This window comes from Camelus dromedarius, chromosome Y (assembly GCF_036321535.1).
Source record: "Camelus dromedarius isolate mCamDro1 chromosome Y, mCamDro1.pat, whole genome shotgun sequence".
NCBI classification, from domain to species: Eukaryota; Metazoa; Chordata; class Mammalia; order Artiodactyla; family Camelidae; genus Camelus; species Camelus dromedarius.
In genome coordinates this window covers 2,263,015-2,282,104 of record NC_087473.1, presented here as the reverse complement: position 1 = coordinate 2,282,104, position 19,090 = coordinate 2,263,015, and positions in this window count along the sequence as shown.

The window sequence follows — 19,090 nt, the reverse complement described above, 5'->3', positions numbered from 1 at the left end:
GTGGGGATGCGTTCATTCATCTAGCACAATGGGATCGCTTTGCAGGTGAAACTTTTACTCTGGATTCTCAGTCTGATTCCTAGTGCCACGTTTAAGTTCCTGAAGAGTTAACTGGAAATCCGATTTTGTGTTACTACCCCCCGTTATAAATGTAAATAGTGTAATTTGCAACTGAAAAGAAAATATTTGTTCCCAAAAATCTAGTTGAATTTCGGCTTTCAAACACACATATCTCAGAAATGTGCATGTTGAAAGATGTTCGTTCATCTAGCACAAAGGGAATGGTTTGCAGTGGAAACTTTCACCCTTGTTTCTCAAAATTATTACAAGTGCTGATTTGATGTACCTGTTTTTTCATTTGAAAACCAAGTTTTATCTAGTACATCCCTTTATATATGTAAGGAGTGTTTTTGCAATCTTAATATAAAACTGTGTTCCCAACAATCTAGTTGAATTAAGGTTTAAACTCAATTAACTCTCAGAAATGTGCATGTGGTGATGATCATTCATCTAGAAAAATGCGATCGATTTTCAGTAGGAACTGTTACTCTTGATTCTCAGTGTTTTTCCTAGTTCCGTAGTGCTTTTCTTGCATTTTTCACGATAAAATAGTTTTGGATCTAGTACCTCCCCTTATACATGTATGGACAAAAATTTTTCAACTGAAAATGTACATTGAGTTCCCAACAAGCTATGTTAAGTACGGTTTACAAACACAAATATCTCTCAGAACTGAGAAATTGGAGAGACGTCTGTTCATCTATCACCAAGCAACTGGTTTATAGGGCAAAGTTTCACACTAGATTCTCTGTTTGTTTCCTAGTGCCAGGTCAACGATTCTGCAGTTTTCAGCATAAAACTGAGTTCGAGCTAGTACCTACAAATATATATGTATGGATTGTGGCTTGAAACTTAAAAGAATCTTTTTGTTCCCAACAAGCTTGGTGAAGGACGGCTTTCATACACAATTAAATCTCAGAACGGAGCATGTGGAGGCACTTTCATTAGTGTAGGAGAAAGTGAAATATTTGGAGGGTTATATTTTACTCTGGTTTCTCAGTCTGATTCCTAGTGCCAATTTGAATTTCCTGTAGTTTCTTCACGAAAATCGAGTTGGAGATTGTATCTCTCAATATATATGTATGGAGTGTATTTTGCAACTGAAAAGCAATTCTGTGTTCCAAACAAGCTATATGAAAGACTGCTTTCAAACATATTTATATCTGAGAACTGAGCATATGGAGAGAAGTTCGTCATCGAGCACAAAAGGTACTGTTCGCAGGAGAAACATTTACTCTGCTTTCTCAGTCTGTTTCCTAGTGCCTATTTGATGTTCCTGCTGTTTTTACAGAAAAATTGCTGGAACTACTACCTCCCCATATATATTTAAGGAGCGTAGTTTGCAACTGAAAAGTAACTTTGTGTTCCGAACAAGTTCACTGAAGGACGTCTTTCACACACAATAATCTCTCCAAACGGAGCAAGTGGAGAGAAGATCGTTCAGCTAGAACAAATCGAACGGTTTGCAGGAGAAATTTTACTCCTGTATCTCAGTTTGTTTCCTAGAGCCGGTTTGAATTTCCTGCAGTCTTCACTGTTAATGTGAGTTGGAGCTTCTACCACCCCATATATATGTATGGAGTGTAGATTGCTACTGAAAAGAAACTTTGTGCTCCCTGCACGCTAGGTGAAGGAAGGCTTTCACGCTCCTTTATCTCTCAGAACTGAGCTTGTGTAGAGACCTTCATTAATCTAGCACAAAGGGAACGGTTTGTAGTGGAATTTTTACTCTGATTTCTCAGTGTTTTTATAATAGACGTATTAAAGTTCCTGCAGTTTCCTGGAAAACAGAGTTTTAGCTTTTAGCTCCCCATATATATTGAAGGAGTGAAGTTGTCAACCATAAGCAATATTTGTGTTCCCTACAAGCTACGTGAAGTATGGCTTTAAACACACTTATCTGTCAGAACTGAGTAAGAGGAGAGAAGTTCGTTCATCAAGCACAAAATGATTGGTTTGCAGCAGTATCTATTACTCTGCTTTCTCAGATTTTTTCCTGTGCCACTTTGAAGTTCCTTCAGTTTTCAGTGTAAAACCGATTTGGATTTCTTACCTCCGCATATATATGTTAGTATGTAAGATTTATACTGAAATGTTACTTTATGTTCCCTTCCAGCGAGGCAAAGTAAGGCTTACAAACACACTTATCTCTCAGAACCGAGAATGTGGAGAGACTTTCATTTATCTAGGAGAAAGTGAACGGGTTGCAAGAGAAACATTTACTCCAGGTTTTCAGTATGATTCCAAGGACCAATTTGAAGTTCCTGCAGTTTATCACGATTACTGTTTTTGAGCTTTTAACACCCAATATATATGCATGGATTGTAGTTTGCACCTGAAAAGACGATTCATCTTCTTAACAAGCTTGGTGAAGGAAGGCTTTAACAGAATGGTATCTCTCAGTAAATTGCATGTGTAGAGACGTTGGTTCATGAATGACAAAATGAACGGATTGCAGGAGAAAAATTTAATCCAGTTTCTCAGTCTTTATCAAAGTGCCGGAAAGACGTTTCTGCAGTTTTCTGTGTAAAACCGTGTTGGAGCTAGTACGTCCTCATATAAATGTATGGTGTGTAGTTTACAAATGAAAGAAACCTTGTTTTCCCAACAAGATAGGTGAAGGCAGCTTCCAAACACACTTATCTCTTCAGAACTGAGCATGAGGGGAGGCGTTCATTCATCTAGCAAAATGGGATCGCTTTGCAGGTGAAACTTTTACTCTGGATTCTCAGTCTGTTTCCTAGTGCCACTTTTAAGTTCCTGAAGTTTTCACTGGAAATCCGAGTTGGTGTTACTACATCCCGTTATATATTTAAGGAGTGTAAATTGCAACTGAAAAGAAAATTTTTATTCCCATCAAGATAGTTTGAATTTCGGCTTTCAAACACACATTTCTCAGAAATCTGCATGTTGAAAGACGTTCGTTCATCTAGCACAAATGGAATGGTTTGCAGTGGAAACTTTCACCCTGGTTTGTCAAAATTTTTACAAGTACTGATTTGATCTACCTGCAGTTTTCATATGAAAACCAAGTTGGATCTATTACATCCCCTTATATATGTAAGGAGTGTTGTTTGCAATCATACTATATCACAGTGATCCCAAAAATCTAGTTGAATTAAGGCTTTAAACTCAATTATCTCTCAGAAATGAGCATGTGGTGATGTTCGTTCATCTAGAAATATGCGATCGATTACAGTAGGAACCTTTAATCTTGATTCTCAACGTTTTTCCTAGTTCCGTAGAGCTATTCTTGCATTTCTCTCAATTAAACAGTTTTGGAGCTAGTACCTCCCCTTATACATGTATGGACAAAAATTTTTCAACTGAAAATGTACATTGAGTTCCCAACAAGCTATGTTAAGTACGGTTTACAAACACAAATATATCTCAGAACTGAGAAATTGGAGAGACGTCTGTTCATCTATCACCAAGCAACTGGTTTATAGGTCAAAGTTTCACACTAGATTCTCTGTTTGTTTCCTAGTGCCAGGTCAACGATTCTGCAGTTTTCAGCATAAAACTGAGTTCGAGCTAGTACCTACAAATATATATGTATGGATTGTGGCTTGAAACTGAAAAGAATCTTTTTGTTCCCAACAAGCTTGGTGAAGGACGGCTTTCATACACAATTAAATCTCAGAACGGAGCATGTGGAGGCACTTTCATTAGTGTAGGAGAAAGTGAAATATTTGGAGGGTTATATTTTACTCTGGTTTCTCAGTCTGATTCCTAGTGCCAATTTGAATTTCCTGTAGTTTCTTCACGAAAATCGAGTTGGAGATTGTATCTCTCAATATATATGTATGGAGTGTATTTTGCAACTGAAAAGCAATTTTGTGTTCCAAACAAGCTATATGAAAGACTGCTTTCAAACATATTTATATCTGAGAACTGAGCATATGGAGAGAAGTTGGTCATCGAGCACAAAAGGTACTGTTCGCAGGAGAAACATTTACTCTGCTTTCTCAGTCTGTTTCCTAGTGCCTATTTGAAGTTCCTGCTGTTTTTACAGAAAAATTGCTGGAACTACTACCTCCCGATGTATATTTAAGGAGCGTAGTTTGCAACTGAAAAGTAACTTTGTGTTCCAAACAAGTACCTTGAAGGACGTCTTTCACACACAATAATCTCTCCGAACGGAGCAAGTGGAGAGACAATCGTTCAGCTAGAACAAAGGGAACGGTTTGCAGGGGAAATTTTACTGTTGTCTCTCAGTCTGTTTCCTAGAGCCGGTTTGAATTTCCTGCAGTCTTCACTGTTAAAGTGAGTTGGAGCTTGTACCTACCCTTACATATGTATGGAGTGTAGATTGCTACTGAAAAAAAAATTTGTGCTCCCTGCAAGCTAGTTGAAGGACGGCTTTCACGCACATTTATCTCTCAGATCTGAGCTTCTGGAGAGACCTTCATTAATCTAGCACAAAGGGAACGGTTTGTAGTGGAATTTTTACCCTGATTTTTCAGGCTTTTTATAATAGAATGTTTAAATTTCCTGAAGTTTACTGAAAAACCGAGATTTAGCTACTACTTACCCATATATATTTAAGGAGTGTAGTTTGCAACCATAAGGAATATTTGTGTTCCCTACAAGCTACGTGAAGTATGTCTTTAAACACACTTATCAGTCAGAACTGAGCAAGAGGAGAGAAGTTCGTTCATCAAGCACAAAATGATTGGTTTGCAGCAATACCTTTTACTCTGCTTTCTCAGATTGTTTCCTGTGCCACTTTGAATTTCCTTCATTTTTCAGTGTAAAACCGATTTTGATTTCTTACCTCCATATATAAATGTAAGGATGTAAGTTTGACACTGAATTGGGACTTTAAGTTCCCTTCCAGCGAGGCAAAGTAAGGCTTACAAACACACTTATCTCTCAGAACTAAGAATATGGAGAGACTTTCATTTATCTAGGAGAAAGTGAACGGGTTGCAAGAGAAACATTTACTCCAGTTTTTCAGTATGATTCCAAGGGCCAATTTGAGGTTCCTGCAGTTTATCACGATAATTGTTCTTGAGCTTTTAACACCCAATATATATGCATGGATTGTAGTTTGCAACTGAAAAGTTGATACATCATCCTAACAAGCTAGGTGAAGGAAGGCTTTCACAGACTGGTATCTCTCAGTACATTGCATGTGTAGGGACGTTGATTCATGAATCACAAAATGAACGGTTTGCAGGAGAATATTTTACTCCAGTTTCTCAGAATTTATAAAAGTGCCGGAAAGACTTTTCTGCAGTTTTCTGTGTAAAACAGTGTTGGAGCTAGTACGTCCTCATATAAATGTGTGGTGTGTAGTTTACAAGTGAAAGAAACCTTGTTTTCCCAACAAGATAGGTGAAGGCAGCTTCCAAACACACTTATCTCTCAGAACTGAGCATGTGGGGAGGCGTTCTTTCATCTAGCACAATGGGATCCCTTTGCAGGAGAAACTTTTACTCTGTATCCTCAGTCTGTTTCCTAGTGCCACTTTTAATTTCCTGAAGATTTCATTGGAAATCCGAGTTGGTGTTACTGCCAACCGTTATATATGTAAGGAGTGTAATTTGCAACTGAAAAGTAAATTTTTGTTCCCAAAAACCTATTTGAATTTCGGCTTTCAAACACACATATCTCAGAAATGTGCATGTTGAAAGACGTTCGTTCATCTAGCACAAAGGGAATGTTTTGAAGTGGAAACTTTCACCCTGGTTTCTCAAAATTTTTACAAGTGCTGAGTTGATGTACCTGCAGTTTTCATTTGAAAACCAAGTTGGTTCTAGTACATCCCCTTATATATGTAAGGAGTGTTGTTTGCAATCTTAATATATCACTGTGTTCCCAAAAATCTAGTTGAATTAAGGCTTTAAACTATATTATCTCTCAAAAATCAGCATGTGGTGATGTTCGTTCATCTAGGAAAAAGCGAACGATTTTCAGTAGGAACTGTTACTCTTGATTCTCAGTGTTATTCCTAGTTCCGTAGTGCTGTTCTTGCGTTTTTCACGATAAAATAGTTTTGGAGCTAGAACCTCCTCTTATACATGTATGGACAAATATTTTTCAACTGAAAATGTACATTGAGTTCCCAACAAGCTAAGTTAAGTATGGTTTAAAAACACAAATATCTCTCATAACTGAGAAATTGGAGAGACGTTTATTCATCTAGCACCAAGCAACAGGTTTTTAGGGCAAAGTTTTACACTAGAATGTCTGTATGTTTCCTAGTGCCAGGTCCAAGATCCTGCAGTTTTCAGCATAAAACTGAGTTTGAGCTAGTACCTACAAATATATATGTATGGATTGTAGCTTGCAACTGAAAAGAATCTTTATGTTCCCAACAAGCTAGGTGAATGACGGCTTTCACACACACTTAAATCTCAGAATGGAGCATGTGGAGGGACATTCATTAGTGTAGGAGAAAGTGAAATTATTGGAGGATTATCTTTTACTCTGGTTTCTCAGTCTGATTCCTAGTGCCAATTTAAGTTTCCTATAATTTCTACACGAAAATCGAGTTGGAGATTGTAACTCCCAATATATATGTATGGAGTGTAGTTTGCAATTGAAAAGCAATTCTGTGTTCCAAACAAGCTATATAATGGACTGCTTTCAATCATATTTATATCTGAGAATTGAGCATATGGAGAGAATTTCGTCATCTAGCACAAAAGGAACTGTTTTCAGGAGAAACATAAACTCTGCTTTCTCAGTCTGTTTCCTAGTGCCTATTTGAAGTTCCTGCTGTTTTTACAGAAAAACTGCTGGAACTACTACCTCCCCATATATATTTAAGGAGCGTAGTTTGCAACTGAAAAGTAACTTTGTGTTCCAAACAAGTTCCTTGAAGGACGTCTTTCACACACAAAAATCTCTCCGAATGGAACAAGTGGAGAGACGGTCGTTCAGCTAGAACAAAGGGAATGGTTTGCAGGAGAAATTTTACTCTTGTCTCTCAGTCTGTTTCCTAGAGCTGGTTTGAATTTCCTGCAGTCTTCACTGTTAAAGTGAGTTGGAGCTTGTACCTACCCATATATTTGTATGGAGTGTAGATAGCTACTGAAAAGAAACTTGGTGCTCCCTGCAAGCTAGGTGAAGGACGGCTTTCACGCACATTTATCTTTCAGAACTGAGCTTGTGGAGAGACCTTCATTAATCTAGCACAAATGGAACGGTCTGTAGTGGAATTTTTACCCTGATTTCTCAGTCTTTTTGTAATTGACTGATTAAAGTTCCTGCAGTTTCCGGGAATACCGAGTTTTATATATTAATTCCCCATATATATTTAAGGAGTGTAGTTTGCAACCATAAGGAATATTTGTGTTCCCTACAAGCTACGTGAAGTATGTCTTTAAACACACTTATCAGTCAGAACTGAGCAAGAGGAGAGAAGTTCGTTCATCAAGCACAAAATGATTGGTTTGCAGCAATACCGTTTACTCTGCTTTCTCAGATTGTTTCCTGTGCCACTTTGAATTTCCTTCAGTTTTCAGTGTAAAACCGATTTGGATTTCTTACCTCCATATATAAATGTAAGGATGTAAGTTTGACACTGAATTGGGATTTTAATTTCCCTTACTGCGAGGCAAATTAAGGCTTACAATCACACTTAACTCTCAGAACTAAGAATATGGAGAGACTTTCATGTATCTAGGAGAATGTGAACGGGTTGCAAGAGAAACATTTACTCCAGGATTTCAGTATGATTCCAAGGGCCAATTTGAGGTTCCTGCAGTTTATCACGATAATTGTTCTTGAGCTTTTAACACCCAATATATATGCATGGATTGTAGTTTGCAACTGAAAAGTTGATTCATCATCCTAACAAGCTAGGTGAAGGAAGGCTTTCACAGACTGGTATCTCTCAGTACCTTGCATATGTAGAGACGTTGGTTCATGAATCACAAAATGAACGGTTTGCAGGAGAAAATTTTACTCCAGTTTCTCAGAATTTATCAAAGTGCCGGAAAGACGTTTCTGCAGTTTTCTGTGTAAAACAGTGTTGGAGATAGTACGTCCTCATATAATTGTATGGTGTGTAGTTTACAACTGAAAGAAACCTTGTTTTCCCAACAAGATAGGTGAAGGCAGCTTCCAAACACACTTATCTCTCAGAACTGAGCATGTGGGGAGGCGTTCATTCTTCTAGCACAATGGGATCCCTTTGCAGGAGAAACTTTTACTCTGTATCCTCAGTCTGTTTCCTAGTGCCACTTTTAATTTCTTGAACTTTTCACTGGAAATCCGAGTTGGTGTTACTGCCAACCGTTATATATGTAAGGAGTGTAATTTGCAACTGTAAAGAAAATTTTTGTTCCCAAAAAGCTATTTGAATTTCGGCTTTCAAACACACATATCTCAGAAATGTGCATGTTGAAAGACGTTCGTTCATCCAGCACAAAGGGAATGGTTTGAAGTGGAAACTTTCAACCTGGTTTCTCAAAAATTTACAAGTGCTGATTTGATGTACCTGCAGTTTTCATTTGAAAACCAAGTTGGTTCTAGTACATCCCCTTTTATATGTAAGGAGTGTTGTTTGCAATCTTAATATATCAATGTGTTCCCAACAATCTAGTTGAATTAAGCTTTAAACTCAATTAAATCTCAGAAATGAGCATGTGGTGATGTTCGTTCATCTAGAAAAATGCGATCGATTTTCAGAAGGAACTGTTACTCTTGATTCTCAGTGTTATTCCTAGTTCCGTTGTGCTGTTCTTGCATTTTTCACGATAAAACAGTTTTGGAGCTAGTACCTCCCCTTATACATGTATGGACAAAGTTTTTCAACTGAAAATGTACATTGAGTTCCCAACAAGCGAAGTTAAGTATGGTTTAAAAACACAAATATCTCTCATAACTGAGAAATTGGAGAGACTTTTGTTCATCTAGCACCAAGCAACTGGTTTTTAGGGCAAAGTTTTACACTAGAATCTCTGTATGTTTCCTAGTGCCAGGTCCACGATTCTGCAGTTTTCAGCATAAAACTGAGTTAGAGCTAGTACCTACAAATATATATGTATGGATTGTAGCTTGCAACTGAAAAGAATCTTTTTGTTCCCAACAAGCTAGGTGAAGGACGGCTTTCTCACACACTTAAATCTCAGAAAGGATCATGTGGAGTGTCTTTCATTAATGTAGGAGAACGTGAAATTATTGGAGGATTATCTTTTACTCTGATTTCTCAGTCTGATTCCTAGTGCCAATTTAAATTTCCTATAGTTTCTACACGAAAATCGAGTTGGAGATTGTAAATCCCAATATATATTTATGCAGTGTATTTTGCAACAGAAAAGTAATTCTGTTTTCCAAACAAGCTATATGAAGGACTGCTTTCAATCATATATATATCTGAGAACTGAGCATATGGAGAGAATTTCGTCATCTAGCACAAAGGTAACAGTTTGCAGGAGAAACATTTACTCCAGGTTTTCAGTATGATTCCAAGGGCCAATTTGAAGTTCCTGCAGTTTATCACGGTAATTGTTCTTGAGCTTTTAACACACAATATATATGCATGGATTGTAGTTTGCAACTGAAAAAAAGATTCATCTTCCTAACAAGCAAGGTGAAGGAAGGCTTTCACAGACTGGTATCTCTCAGTAACTTGCATGTGTAGAGACGTTGGTTCATGAATCACAAAATGAACGGTTTGCAGTAGAAATATTTACTCCAGTTTCTCAGTCTATATCCAAGTGCCGGAAAGTCGTTTCTGCAGTTTTATGTGTAAAACCGGGTTGGAAATATTACGTCCTCATATAAATGTGTGGTGTGTAGTTTACAACTGAAAGAAACCTTGTTTTCCCAACAAGATAGGTGAAGGCAGCTTCCAAACACACTTATCTCTCAGAACTTAGCATATGTGGAGGCGTTCATTCATCTAGCACAATGGGATCATTTTGCATGGGAATCTTTTACTCTGGATTTTCAGTCTGTTTCCTACTGCCACTTTTAAGTTCCTGAAATTTTCACTGGAAATCCGAGTTGGTGTTACCACCTCCCGTTATATATGTATGGAGTGTAATTTGCAACTGAAAAGAAAATTTTTGTTCCCAACAAGCTAGTTGAATTTCGGCTTTCAAACACACATATCTCAGAAATGTGCATGTTGAAAGACGTTCGTTCATCTAGCACAAAGGGAATGGTTTGCAGTGGAAACTTTCACCCTGGTTTCTCAAAATTTTTACAAGTGCAGATTGGATGTACCTGCAGTTTTCATTTGAAAACAAAGTTGTATATACTACATCCCCTTATATATGTAAGGAGTGTTGTTTGCAATCTTAATATATCACTGTGTTCCCAACAATCAAGTTGAATTAAGCTTTAAACTCAATTATCTCTCAGAAATGAGCATGTGGTGATGTTCGTTCTTCTAGAAAAATGCGATCAATTTTCAGTAGGAACTGTTACTAATGATTCTCAGAGTTTTCCTATTTCCGTAGTGCTGTCCTTGCATTTTTCACGATAAAACAGTTTTGGAAGTAGTACCTCGCCTTATACATGTATGGACAAAAATGTTTCAACTGAAAATGTACATTGAGTTCCCAACAAGCTTTGTTAAGTACGGTTTACAAACACAAATATCTCTCATAACTGAGAAAGTGGAGAGACGTTTGTTCATTTAGCACCAAGCAACTGGTTTATATGGCAAAGTTTTACACTAGATTCTCTGTATGTTTCCTAGTGCCAGGTCCACGATCCTGCAGTTTTCAGCATAAAACTGAGTTCGAGCTAGTACCTACAAATATATATGTATGGATTGTAGCTTGCAACTAAAAAGAATCTTTTTGTTCCCAACAAGTTAGGTGAAGGACGGCTTTCACACACACTTAAATCTCAGAACAGAGCATGTGGAGGGACTTTCATTAGTGTAGGAAAAATTGAAATGTTTGAAGTTTTATCTTTTACTCTGGATTCTCAGTCTGATTCCTAGTGCCAATTTGAATTTCCCGTAGTTTCTTCACGAAAACCGAGTTGGAGATTGTAACTCCCAATATATATATATGGAGTGTATTGTGCAACTGAAAAGCAATTCTGTGTTCCAAACAAGCTATATGAAGTACTGCTTTCAACCATATTTTTATCTGGGAACTGAGCATATGGAGAGAAGTTCGTCATCTAACACAAAAGGAACTGTTTGCAGGAGAAACATATACTCTGCTTTCTCAGTCTGTTTCCTAGTGCCTATTTTAAGTTCCTGATGTTTTACAGAAAAACTGCTGGAACTACTACCTCCCCATATATATTTAAGGAGCGTAGTTTGCAACTGAAAATTAACTTTGTGTTCCAAACAAGTTCCTTGAAGGACGTTTTTCACACACAATAATCTCTCCATACGAAGCAAGTGGAGAGAAGATCGTTCAGCTAGAACAAAGGGAACGGTTTGCAGGAGAAATTTCACTCTTGTCTCTCAGTGTGTTTCCTAGAGCCGGTTTGAATTTCCTGCAGTCTTCACTGTTAAAGTGAGTTGGAGCTTGTTCCTCCGCATATGTATGTATGGAGTGTAGATTGCTACTGAAAAGAATCTTTGTGATCACTGCAAGCTAGGTGAAGGACGGCTTTCACGCACATTTATCTCTCAGAACTAAGCTTGTGGAGAGACCTTTTTTAATTTAGCACAAACGCAACAGTTTGTAGTGGAATTTTTACCCTGATTTCTCAGTCTTTTTATAACAGACGGTTTAAAGTTCCTGCAGATTACTGGAAAACCGAGTTTTAGTTTTTACCTCCCCATATATATTTAAGGAGTGTAGTTTGCAACCATAAGGAATATTTGTGTTCCCTACAAGCTACGTGAAGTATGGCTTTAAACACAATAATCAGTCAGAAATGAGCAAGAGGAGAGAAGTTCGTTCATCAACCACAATATGATTGGATTGCAGCAGTATCTTTTACTCTGCTTTCTCAGATTATTTCCTATGCCACTTTGAAGTTCCTTCAGTTTTCAGTGTAAAACAGATTTGCATTTCTTACCTCCCCATATAAATGTACGGATGTAAGTTTGAAACTGAAATGGTACTTTATGTTAACTACCAGCAAGGCAAAGTAAGGCTTAAAAACACACTTATCTCTCAGAACCAAGAATGTGGAGAGACTTTCATTTATCTATGAGAAAGTGAACGGGTTGCAAGAGAAAAATTTACTCCAGGGTTTCAGTATGATTTCAAGGGCCAATTTGAAGTTCCTGCAGTTTAACACGATAATAGTTTTTGAGCTTTTAACACCCAATATATATGCATGGATTGTAGTTTGCAACTGAAAAGAAGATTCATCTTCCTAACAAGCTAGGTGAAGGAAGGCTTTCACAGACTGGTATCACTCAGTAGCTTGCATGTGTAGAGACGTTGGTTCATGAATCCCAAAATGAACGGTTGGCAGGAGAAAATTTTACTCTAGTTTCTCAGTCTTTATCAAAGTGCCGGAAAGACGTTTCTGCAGTTTTCTGTGTAAAACCGAGTTGGAGCTAGTACGTCCTCATATAAATGTATGGTGTGAAGTTTACAACTGAAAGAAACCTTGTTTTCCCAACAAGATAGGTGAAGGCAGCTTCCAAACACACTTTTCTTTCAGAACTGAGCATGTGGGGAGGCGTTCATTCATCTAGCACAATGGGATCTCTTTGCAGGAGAAATTTTACTCTGGATTCTCAGTTTGTTTCCTAGTGCCACTTTTAAGTTCCTGAAGTTTTCACTGGAAATCCGAGTTGCTGTTACTACTTCCCGTTATAAATTTAAGGAGTGTAATTTGCAACTGAAAAGAAAATTTTTGTTCCCAACAAGCTAGTTGAATTTTGGCTTTCAAACACACATATATCAGAAATGTGCATGTTGAAAGACGTTCGTTCATCTAGCACAAAGGGAATGGTTTGCAGTGGAAACTTTCAACCTGGTTTCTCAAAATTTTTACAAGTGCTGATTTGATGTACCTGCAGTTTTCATTTGAAAACCAATTTGGTTCTAGTACATCCCCTTATATATGTAAGGAGTGTTTTTTGCAATTTTAATATATCACTGTGTTCCCAACAATCTAGTTGAATTAAGGTTTTAAACTCAATTATCTCTCAGAAATGAGCATGTGGTGATGTTCGTTCATCTAGAAAAATGCGATCGATTTTCAGTAGGAACTGTTACTCTTGATTCTCAGCGTTTTTCCTATTTCCGTAGTGATGTCCTTGCATTTTTCACGATAAAACAGTTTTGGAACTAATACCTCGCCTTATACATGTATGGACAAAAGTTTTTCAACTGAAAATGTACATTGAGTTCCCAACAAGCTATGTTAAGTACGGTTTAAAAACACAAATATCTCCCATAACTGAGAAAGTGGAGAGACGTTTGTTCATCAAGCACCAAGCAACTGGTATATAGGGCAAAGTTTTACACTAGATTCTCTGTATGCTTCCTAGTGCCTGGTACACGATCCTGTAGTTTTCAGCATAAAACTGAGTTCGAGCAAGTACCTACAATTATATATGAATTGATTGTAGCTTGCAAATGAAAAGAATCTTTTTGTTCCCAACAAGCTAGGTGAAGGACGGCTTTCCCACACACTTAAATCTCAGAACGGAGCATGTGGAGGGACTTTCATTAGTGTAGGAGAAAGTGAAATGTTTGGAGGATTATCTTTTACTCTGGTTTCTCAGTCTGATCCCTACTGCCAGTTTGAATTTCCTGTAGTTTCTTCACGAATATCGAGTTTGAGATTGTAAATACCAATATATATGTATGGAGTGAAGTTTGCAACTGAAAAGCAAATCTGTGTTCCAAACAAGCTATATGAAGGACTGCTTTCAACCGTATTTTATCTGAGAATTGAGCATATAGAGAGAAGTTCGTTATCTAGCACAAAAGGAACTGTTTGCAGGAGAAACATATACTCTGCTTTCTCAGTCTGTTTCCTAGTGCCTATTTGAAGTTCCTGCTGTTTTTACAGAAAAACTGCTGGAACTACTACCTCCCCATATATATTTAAGGAGCGTAGTTTGCAACTGAAAAGTAACTTTGTGTTCCAAACAAGTTACTTGAAGGACGTCTTTCACACACAATAATCTCTCCGAACGGAGCAAGTAGAGAGAGGATCGTTCAGCTAGAAAAAAGGGAACGGTTTGCAGGAGAAATTTTACTCTTGTCTCTCAGTCTGTTTCCTAGAGCCGGTTTGAATTTCCTGCAGTCTTCACTGTTAAAGTGAGTTGGAGCTTGTTCCTCCCCATATATATTTATGGAGTGTAGATTGCTACTGAAAAGAATCTTTGTGATCCATGCAAGGTAGGAGAAGGTCGGCTTTCACGCACTTTTATCTCTCAGAACTGAGCTTGTGGAGAGACATTCATTAATCTAGCACAAACGGAACGGTTTGTAGTGGAATGTTTCCCTGATTTCTCAGTCTTTTTATAATAGACGGTTAAAGATCCTGCAGTTTACTGGAAAACCGAGTTTTAGATATTACCTCCCCAAATATATTTAAGGAGTGTAGTTTGACCATAAGGAATATTTGTGTTCCCTACAAGCTACGTGATGTATAGCTTTAAACACACTTATCAGTCAGAAATGAGCAAGAGGAGAGAAGTTCGTTCATCAAGCACAAAATGATTGGTTTGCAGCAATACCTTTTACTCTGCTTTCTCAGATTGTTCACTGTGCCACTTTGAAGTTCCTTCAGTTTTCAGTGTAAAACAGATTTGGATTACTTACCTCCCCATATAAATGTAAGAATGTAAGTTTGAAACTGAAATGGTACATTATGTTCCCTACCAGCGAGGCAAAGTAAGGCTTACAAACACACTTAACTCTCAGAACCGAGAATGTGGAGAGACTTTCGTTTATCTAGGAGAAAGTGAACGGGTTGCAAGAGAAACATTTACTCCAGGTTTTCAGTATGATTCCAAGGGCCAATTTGAAGTTCCTGCAGTTTATCACGATAATAGTTTTTGAGCTTTTAACACCCAATATATATGCATGGATTGTAGATTGCAACTGAAAAGAAGAATCATCTTCCTAAAAAGCAAGGTGAAGCAAGACTTTCACAGACTGGTATCTCTCAGTACCTTGCATGTGTAAAGACGTTGGTTCATGAATCACAAAATGAACGGTTTGCAGGAGAAAATTTTACTCCAGTTTCTCAGTCTTTATCAAAGTGCCGGAAAGACGTTTCTGCAGTTTTCTGTGTAAAACCGTGTTGGAGCTACTACGTCCTCATATAAATGTATTGTGTGTAGTTTACAACTGAAAGAAACCTTGTTTTCCCAACAAGATAGGTGAAGACAGCTTCCAAACACACTTATCTCTCAGAACTGAGCATATGGGGAGGCGTTCATTCAACTAGCACAATGGGATCGCTTTGCAGGAGATATTTTACTCTGGATTCTCAGTTTGTTTCCTAGTGCCACTTTTAAGTTCCTGAAGTTTTCACTGGAAATCCGAGTTGCTTTTACTAATTCCCGTTATAAATTTAAGGAGTGTAATTTGCAACTGAAAAGAAATTTTTTTTCCCAACAATCAAGTTGAATTTCGGCTTTCAAACACACATATCGCAGAAATGTGCATGTTGAAAGACGTTCGTTCATCTAGCACAAAGGTAATGGTTTGCAGTGGAAACTTTCACCCTGGTTTCTCAAAATTTTTACAAGTGCTGATTTGATGTATCTGCAGTTTTCATTTGAAAACCAAGTTGGTTCAAGTACATCCCTTTATATATGTAAGGAGTGTTGTTTGCAATCTTAATATATCACAGTGTTCCCAACATTCTAGTTGAATTAAGGCTTTAAACTCAATTATCTCTCAGAAATGAGCATGTGGTGATGTTCGTTCATCTAGAAATATGCGATCGATTTTCAGTAGGAACTGTTATCCTTGATTCTCAGTGTTTTTCCTATTTCCGTAGTGCTGTCCTTGCATTTTTCACGATAAAACAGTTTTGGAAGTAGTACCTCGCCTTATACATGTATGGACAAAAATTTTTCAACTGAAAATGTACATTGAGTTCCCAACAAGCTATGTTAAGTACGGTTTACAAACACAAATATCTCCCATAACTGAAAAATTGGAGAGACGTTTGTTCATCAAGCAACAAGCAACTGGTTTATAGGGCAAACATTTACACTAGATTTTCTGTATGTTTCCTAGTGCCAGGTCCACGATCCTGCAGTATTCAGCATAAAACTGAGTTCGAGCTAGTACCTACAATTATATATGTATGGAATGTTGCTTGCAAATGAAAAGAATCTTTTTGTTCCCAACAAGCTAGGTTAAGGACGGCTTTCACACACACTTATATCTCAGAACGGAGCATGTGGAGGGACTTTCATTAGTGTAGGAGAAAGTGAAATATTTGGAGGATTATCTTTTACTCTGGTTTCTCATTCTGATCCCTAGTGCCAGTTTGAATTTCCTGTAGTTTCTTCACGAAAATCGAGTTGGAGATTTTAACTCCCAATATATATGTATGGAGTAGAGTTTGCAACTGAAAAGCAAATCTGTGTTCCAAACAAGCTATATGAAGGACTGCTTTCAACCATATTTTTATCTGAGGACTGAGCATATCGAGAGAATTTCGTCATCTAGCACAAAAGGAAATGTTTGCAGGAGAAACATATACTCTGCTTTCTCAGTCTGTTTCCTAGTGCCTATTTGAAATTCCTACAGTTTTTACAGAAAAACTGCTGGAACTACTACCTCCCCATATATATTTAAGGAGCGTAGTTTGCAACTGAAAAGTAACTTTGTGTTCCCAAAAAGTTCTTTGAAGGACGTCTTTCACTCACAATAATCTCTCCGAACGGAGCAAGTGGAGAGATGATCTTTCAGCTAGAATAAAGGGAACGGTTTGCAGGAGAAATTTTACTCTTGTCTCTCAGTCTGTTTCCTAGAGCCGGTTTGAATTTCCTGCAGTCTTCACTGTTAAAGTGAGTTGGAGCTTGTTCATCCCCATATATATTAATGGAGTGTAGATTGCTACTGAAAAGAATCTTTGTGATCCCTGCAAGCTAGGAGAAGGACTGTTTTCACGCACATTTATCTCTCAGAACTGAGCTTGTGGAGAGACATTCATTAATCTAGCACAAACGGAAAGGTTTGTAGTGGAATTTTTACCCTGATTTCTCAGTCTTTTTATAATAGAAAGTTTAAAGTTCCTGCAGTTTATTGGAAAACCGAATTTAAATATTACCTCCCCAAATATATTTAAGGAGTTTAGTTTGACCATAAGGAATATTTGTGTTCCCTACAAGCTACGTGATGTATGGCTTTAAACACACTTATCACTCAGAACTGAGCAAGAGGAGAGAATTTCGTTCATCAAGCAAAAAATGATTGGTTTGCAGCAGCATCTTTTACTCTGCTTTCTCAGATTGTTCACTGTGCCACTTTGAAGTTCCTTCAGTTTTCATTGTAAAACAGATTTAGATTTCTTACCTCCCCATATAAATATAAGGATGTAAGTTTGAAACTGAAATGGTACTTTATGTTCCCTACCAGCGAGGCAAAGTAAGGCTTAAAAACACACTTATCTCTCAAAACCGAGAATGTGGAGAGACTTTCATTTATCTAGGTGAAAGTGAACGAGATGCAAGAGAAACATTTACTCCAGTTTTTCAGTATGATTCTAAGGGTCAAATTGAAGTTCCTGCAGTTTATCAAGATAATTGATTTTGAGCTTTTAACACCCAATATATATGCATGGATTGTAGTTTGCAACAGAAAAGAAGATTCATCTTCCTAACAGGCTAGGTGAAGGAAGGCTTTAACACACTTGTATCTCTCAGTAGCTTTCATGTGTAAAGACGTTGTTTAATGAATCACAAAATGAACGGTTTGCAGGAGAAAATTTTACTCCAGTTTCTCAGACTTTATCAAATACCCGGAAAGAAGTTTCTGCAGTTTTCTGTGTAAAACCGAGTTGGAGCTAGTACGTCCTCATATAAATGTATTGTGTGAAGTTTACAACTGAAAGAAACCTTGTTTTCCCAACAAGATAGGTGAAGGCAGCTTCCAAACACACTTATCTCTCAGAACTGAGCATGTGTGGAGGCGTTCATTCATCTAGCACAATGGGATCGCTTTGCAGGAGAAATTTTACTCTGGATTATCAGTTTGTTTCCTAGTGCCACTTTTAAGTTCCTGAAGATTTTACTGGAAATCCGAGTTGCTGTTACTACCTCCCGTTATAAATTTAAGGTGTGTAATTTGCAAATGAAAAGAAAATTTTTCTTCCCAACAAGCTAGTTGAATTTCGGCTTTCAAACACACATATATCAGAAATGTGCATGTTGAAAGACGTTCGTTCATCTAGCACAAAGGGAATGGTTTGCAGTGGAAACTTTCACACTGGTTTCTCAAAATTTTTACAAGTGCTGATTTGATGTACCTGCAGTTTTCATTTGAAAACCAAGTTGGTTCTAGTACATCCCCTTATATATGTAAGGAGTGTTATTTGCAATCTTAATATATCACAGTGTTCCCAAAAATCTAGTTGAATTAAGGATTTAAACTCAATTATCTCTCAGAAATGAGCATGTGGTGATGTTCGTTCATCTAGAAAAATGCAATCGATTTTAATTAGGAACTGTTACTCTTGATTCTCAGGGATTTCCTATTTCCGTAGTGCTGTCTTTGCATTTTTCACGATAAAACATTTTTGGAAGTAGTACCTCGCCTTATACATGTATGGACAAAAATTTTTCAACTGAAAATGTACATTGAGTTCCCAACAAGCTACGTTAAGTACGGTTTACAAACACAAATATCTCTCATAACAGAGAAAGTGGAGAGACGTTTGTTCATCAAGCACCAAGCAACTGGTTTATAGGGCAAAGATTTACACTAGATTCTCTGTATGTTTCCTGGTGCCAGGTACAGGATCCTGCAGTTTTCAGCATAAAACTGAGTTCGAGCTAGAACTTACAATTATATATGTATGGATTGTAGCTTGCAAATGAAAAGTATATTTTTGTTCCCAACAAGCTAGGTGAAGGACGGCTTTCACACACACTTATATCTCAGAACGGAGCATGTGGAGGGACTTTCATTAGTGTAGGAGAAAGTGAAATGTTTGGAGG